A 7,228-nucleotide genomic window follows, 5' to 3' on the forward strand; every position below is an offset into this window, starting at 1 on the left:
ACACGAGGGGGTAGTGTCGTCACCCCCATGCCATGAGGGCATCGTCCCCCATCCCCAGGCCATGAGGGGATCGGCCCCCCGTCCCCACAGCCTGGTCCCCCTGCCCACTGTGTCCCTGGCACCCTCAGACCCTCCATTATTCCCAGGGACACCAGAAGAATGGGGTAAATCCCTTAAAAACCCTCTTAACACTACACAATAAAATACAGGACCCTTTGAGGGCAAGTCGGAATGCCCACTTCAGGTGGTGCTTGCCCATGCCAGCCATTCCCTCTCCGTTCCCCAAACCAGGCCTGTGGGACAGAGCTGTGATTGAGGGACTCAGCTCTTGGTATGAAGCAAAGCACAAATCTGAACTCAGATGTGTCTGGGACAGAACAACACTTTTCTTTGTATCGGTGAGTATCGATGAACCATGTTGTTCATTCCCTTCGAGCACATAAAACAACGCCTGTGTCCTGTAGTGTGCGGGCTCAGCCGCCTTTGGAAGCAGTGAGGGAAGAGGCTGAGCTGCCATGGCTCTGCCAGGTCAACAGTTATGGTGCTGGCACTAAAGGCTGAAGTTTAATGCATTTTTCCAGACTGAAAAACTAGTTTCAGTTTTTGCAAATGAGGCAAAGAAATCAAAACACATGTATGCCCTCAGCAGAACCCCAGGACCCTGCGCACTCACTTTTCCTGGTGAAACTGGCTGTTTCACCAAATAAAAGGAAACTTTAGGGGAAAATAAGGAATCTCGTCTCCAAGTTCACAGCAGTATTCCTGCTGATTGCAGTGGGGAGAAGTTGAGGCCTGATTCCAGAGTCCCATATTTGCAGGACCTTCAGCATGCTGGGGTGAGGTCTCACTGAAATGGGTTTAATGACTTTGTCAAAAATAATGCATAACATCTTTAATGTGAAGTGGGACAAACTTATCTGTCACTGTGCATAAAGAATTAAAGTTTAATGATTCTTGCCAAGATAAAAAATAACAAAGTCCATTTGTAATGCAGGCACTCCTTTTTCTAGCTGATGTTTTTATCTCTTTTTGTTTCTCAAATTCCCCAAACTAGTCATTCTCGGTAAATGTCCAAACCACTGCGGTTTTATTATATTTACAAATACATAAATTCTCAAATGCATAGACAAAAAAAGTTGTTCTTTATAATGATAATAGAGAAAGAAATAATTTTGCAAGAAATTTTCTTTACAAAACAGCACTTACTCTTTTCAGGCATAGCCAGCTTAAATGAGAAAAATAATGGAATAGACAATCTTCTACCACTAACAAACTTTTATTTTGGCTACACACCTCTCATTTGACACTTCCAGCCTCTAACACTAATCTCCTTAATTTCTTTCAGAGTATTTAAAAGCATTTTTTGGGGGGGGAGGAATGAAACCGACGCAGAGTAGTTTTCACGCAGGTGTCTGAAAATTTTAATAATCATATGTAAACCATCGCAAGCTTTTATCACATATCAGACCCACGGGGCATAGTGATAGATTTCATTCATCTGGCCTCTTTCATCCCTGCGGCTCCCAAGGGACCTTATCAAAGTAACCGAGCCATGAACACTTCTTTTTTTGGGGGGGAAGAATTCCTCCCGCCACCCTGGTGCTGCAGAGCTGCCCGAGCCCAGCGATGCAGCTGTTCAGCCTCGCACTGCCCCAGGAGGATGAGAAGAGTGCCACAGCCTGTTAGAAATACCAGGAGGATTTAGACAGGCGATGGAGTCTTCCAACCTGGAACTCTGCCAGGACATCAGGCTTGCATTCTCAGCTCGTGTAAAAATTGCTGGGTAATCTTCGGCTCCTGCGGAGGACCAGCAATGTAAAAATGCCTATAATTTTTATTATCTAATAATTACAGGCTACCTGCTGGGCAAAGCACGTGGAGGGAGACGAATGAGTGCAAATAGCCTGCAATTCCAGCAGAACTATGTGGCCTGATTTATGCATTCAAAGAGAATAAAAGCTGCTCCTATTCTGATTCAGGGGCACTTTACTCGCAGTGCTGTAAATACTAACACAGCTGCAGGGTAACTGGGAACCAGACCAAGGTGTTTTTACATTAGCCATGCTTCACTTGCCTGGCACCTTGTGTGATATTCATTCCTGTGCAAAACAGGTACAGAATATTTGAACTCAGGATCATGCACTCTTGTTAGCTATACAGGGCATTGAGTTGTCCAGTTCCCAAAGGCCAAATATTTTCTCTTCCCCTTGCCAGAAGAGCAAGGATAGGCAACCACACGTGAAGGCAGCAGGCCAGGAAACCAAAGATTGATCAGCCAACAGCTCTGGAAGTACTGTTGTCTGAAAAAAAGGTCCACTGAGTAGGGACTTGGGTCCCCAAAAAGCCCTATCCATAAATCATAGAAATGCTCTTTCTGTCTCTAAGAGGGAATACAAAGGGATGCAGTGGGTGACCTGGAAGTGCTGAGTATGTGCATTTACCACTAATATATCCCTTGTAGAACCACTCGTGTTCTACTTCAGTTTCAGGGATGTATATTCTGGGGGGGTGGAAATCACCCTAGCAGCTTTCTAGGCTAGCCTTTAGGTTTAGGTGCAAGACTACTATGAAATATCAGTGAAGGTACAATATTAATGATCTTTCTTGAGATTCAGACTCTGTTTTCATCCAGGTGATTTTAGCTGCTGTGGATGGTCACCTGTAAAATATTCTGCTTCAGAATAGACTTTAAAGACACAGCCAACATCTTTCTTAATGCTTGTGGATGACTTCTAATTACAGCTCCTTGTGTCAGGTCTCTGCCAAGAATAGATGGAATTGAATAATATATCCCTCTTTTGGGGCACCTGTGGGAGAAGAGCTAGGTGTCCCTTATGGAACTTCATTGAATCTCATTGGGAAACTCTGGAGGGAGCTATATCCATTTAACACTCTTAGGCTCACCAACAGATGGACCATGATGCACAGCTGGAGGGTGGGGACTGAAAAAAAAACTTAAAAAGTGGTATAAAAATAAACAAATCTGGAAAAGATTCTTGAATTTCTCAGGGGGGGAAAAAATAAGGAGGGAATACTATTCCTTTCACTCCTAAATAAAAACAGTTAATATGTGCAGAGGATTCTTCATGAGAAATACAATGTGCAGATTCTTTATTAATTAACTCAAAACATTTAGAGGAAGGCATCTTCCCCATAGGGACACTGGAGCCATGGAGGACATGTCTTGCTCAGGCATGTGAAAGGTGCCATCAGGGCCTGTCTCAGGGTGTTCCCCAGCTGGAATGGGTGGTAACAAGTAGAAATGAATACCCTGTTTCTCTCAGCTCAGCACAGAGCAGTACTTCCATGCTGTATTATTTCCACTCCTCACCATTTGTAAAGAAAGCATAACATTGTCCTTCTTGATCACCCATCATTTCTTACACCAGCCTGATTTTGAGCAGGTAATTCCCTCTCACTTTTCCATGATTGGCAGCAGCCTGTTTGGACTTGGCCATTTGAGGTTTGGTGGATAAAGACAGAGTTTTGGTTGTCTTTTCCAGCCACCTTAGATGAGCAGTGAAGGAAGTAGCACCTTCCTTTAGCCTGTTACTTTGCACTATTCACTAAGAAATAGTATTTTTAAAAAATATTGCAGAGTCATGCGATGCATACCCAGTGCATTTTACAGAGCAACAATAGAAAAATGTGAATAAACCTTGCAGAGCACCTGGCTCAGTGTATGTATTTATATATTAAAAAGCACTGGAGTATTATTTACATGCTTAGCTGGAGTTTGTCCTTTCTAGAGAAGTCTGGGCTGCTACCTGTTATACTTGGCTCACGATGATTTAAATAAGAATTTATAGGCCCTAAACCATCTGCAAAATGTCCCAGCTCTTCAAGGCCAATGTAAATGCAGTGAGGGGGGAAAACCGCAGAAAGAAAAGGTTAACAAGGTTTCTCCTTGCCTCCCCCTTGGCACATTTTATAATTAACTTTATAATGTCTGAGAGCGAAATGTTGAAACAGATAAAGTTCCCACATCCTTGGAGATAATTGCAACAGTTTGTGTAGCACATGACAGCAGCAGCAGCTTTGTTTGGTGTCACTGCTCTACACGTTGCTGAGAGTGTGTGCACTGCAGGGCACTCTGGAGCCTGGCTTCACATCTCCACATGAAAGCAGCTTGCTGTGATTTATATCATCATGCTAATCAGGAATGCGCATTAATTCAAGGTCCCTTTTGGGGCCTTCGGAAGAAGGAAGAATCAAAAATGAGCCAGATTTCTATTTTGTGCAAGGTGCCACTGTTTTCCAAAGTGTGAAGGAATTAAATGTGTCATTAGTGTTTGCAGACACGTTAAAAAGCAGCTAGAGGAGAGAGCTCGCTGCATGCTGCAGTGAGAGCCACGGGCAAGGAACCTTCTTCTGCCCCCTGACTCTATCAGCATTAAGGAAATTTAAAATTTAAATAAATCTTGAAATTCTAGCCCACGTTTTCTTATGAATGACAGATCCTTCCTGCCCTCAGTCCACCACATTTCTCCAAGCTTGAAAACTGACGCTTCCTTCTTAACAGCAAAAAGTAGCAAAGACGTTTGTGGTCTGGTGGTTACACCATGGGGTTGGAAAGCAGAAGAAGTGGTGTTTCAAATCTGGGCCAAGATTCTTGTTCACCATGGACTCGATCCTGCCAGATACTGAGCACCCACTGATTATCCAAGGCCAAGCCCTCACGCAATTCATATGAGTCCAAGTTCTTGTTCCAAAGTAATAACTGTGCCTGTATTCAAAAAAATTGGTGCCGATTCTGTGGTTATGCTGCTTCCTTCACAGCCCCAGCAGTCCAGCATTAATTTCCATTTTCCCTTCTAGTGGCATGAGGGCTGGGACAGTCATATTCCAACACTTGACACCTCCAGAGCCCTGATACCTTATGAAAATCTCATTTTACTTCTCTCTAGCATTTAGTTTTTTCAGATTAGTGGGAGGTCCTGTTCTTTTATGTTTCTGCCCATACCCAGGAAGGGAGAAAAATAACAAACCTGGAAAGAAATTGCTTTTATTCTGATGAATTGCAAAATCACCACTAGCTCTCTCTTTGGCTAGAGGAGAATCTAGTGTAGATACAGACATAATCTGTACTGAAACTGTTTTTTAAGGGCAACATGTGGCTTAGAAACAACAAAGAGGTGTATATAATCATATATCTAGTCTGATTGTTGGGCAAGTAATAAAATCTTAAGGTTTTTTAATGCTCACCCATTAGGATTGTAGGAATTTAGGTGCTAGTGTCTTATAAATACCTTAGATGTGTGATTTTATGTATGTTTTCCACAGACCTTGTGGTGACTCTGAACTAATGTGAAGGTTCTGCAAAATACACAACCAAGAAAAGCAGGTCTATTGTCAGACACTCCATGGGGGTCCATGAATCCAGGAAGACTGGAAACCACCACCAAGGTCAATGGATGGATTATTTAGATTGGATATGGCCCCTTTTTTCACATCCTTTTATGTATGTAATTTTCAGGGTGAGATTTCAACGTGCCAGTTGCAGCGCTGCAGGCAGAAAACTGTACAGACCTGTCTGACTCCAGCAGCTCCAAGGATGGCCTCTGGCACTCTGCAAGGACAGAGAAAATAAGAGGGAACTGGGCCATCAGTGAGGAAAGGTAAAATAACCATATCTCTGTTCAGTGACTAGAGTAACCATAAGCAGTTATTAAAACAGGTTTTGGAACATGTTAAAAACCCAAGCCTTTCTGTGGTACCTGGTCCAGGGCTGTTGTAATACAGCTTGTTTTCTCCCTGTTAAAACAATAATTTACTCTTTACTTTGAGGAAGATAAATGTTCTTAAGGCACATAATGATATCAGCAGAGATAAATTACAACGGCCACCAGCCAAACTCAAGCTTTGTGAGGACTGAACCATAAATTGCTGCAGCAGGCACACGTCTGCTCTGGCAGCAGGGTTACCATGCACCTGCTCATGCCTCAGGCCAGCCCCTTGCATGGCATATTCCTGCAAGGCACAAGGAAAGCACTTAATCACTTATTAAATTCTTGCTCTATCTAAAAAGTATTTAAGGATGTGAACTTTGGTTCAAGACTTGCATGTGTAATACCCTTATATGTCTAAAACATCATTCCACTGTGTGCATTTTTTCTGGTTTATATATGTGCATTTTCCCTGACACTGTACAAACCTATCAAAAAATGTTTTCAAAGCTTTTTTAAAATATACAAGGAAGCTGTGGAATGAGGGATGTCTTTTGAGTACTTTGGATTATATAGTACATGTTCATCTGAGGGTGCCCCACGGGTACCTGGGGGTTCAGAGCTCTTGCCAGGATGTCTTATAGCACAAACCCTCCTTGCTGCCCCATAACAACCACCAACTGTCCCAAACTGCTGACCTATTAACCAAACAAACCCCACTAAATATTGCCATGTGTAAGTGTACTATTATTTTTCTAATTGCTAAAAACATGTCCTTCCTGTGTTCAATAGCCTCTAGAAGAGATTGTTAACAGCTGGGTATTTAGCACAACAGAGACTTTAGACTTAAAGGAACATTGTCCAGGTTAGCCAGTGAATTTGGCCATCTGTAATTTTTTATAGATGATTCTTTTCATGTTATCCATGTTACATTTGAAACTGTGAATCGATGGCTCTCATGAGGATTAAGTCAGCAGAGAGCAGAGTTCATTATTAAAAGAAAAGACCTGAGAGAAGATGGATGTAACCTTGGATAGCTGATGATGGATTGGGACTGCTTTTTGACTGGATGTACAACCTTTTGCTGTGGGAATGAGGACTGGGGGGGAAGGGGGAGCACGTGGAAAAAATATTTTCTGGTATTTTCTGATGTGGTTGTATGGGATACCTTGGACCCAAAACGTTCCAATCGCTTCCAGCTATTTAGGGGTCATGTATAAAGAGAGTTCCAAACTGTGCTTTGCCCATCATTTCAGCGGTGAGGGAGTCCATCTTACATATGGCTGCAATAATTTTAAAAAGCTAATTTTATTTTCCACTACTAATTGCAAGAGGTTTTTTTCCTCCTGCTTTTTGCTTACTGTGGAGGACCAGTCATTTTTATTCTTGTTTCTAGACAGCTTCAATTCCTGCAGTTGTAAACTGGTTTGCTGTTAGGGCATTTGTATTTTAGGCATGAAAAACAGATGTCTAGACCCATTAGTGTTGGGAAGAGAGATTTCTTTGGTATTTGAACTATAAATATGGCAAATTTCCCCTCATCTTATATTTTGTAAAGCTTT

The sequence above is a fragment of the Poecile atricapillus genome, chromosome 15 (assembly GCF_030490865.1).
Source record: "Poecile atricapillus isolate bPoeAtr1 chromosome 15, bPoeAtr1.hap1, whole genome shotgun sequence".
Taxonomy (NCBI): domain Eukaryota; kingdom Metazoa; phylum Chordata; class Aves; order Passeriformes; family Paridae; genus Poecile; species Poecile atricapillus.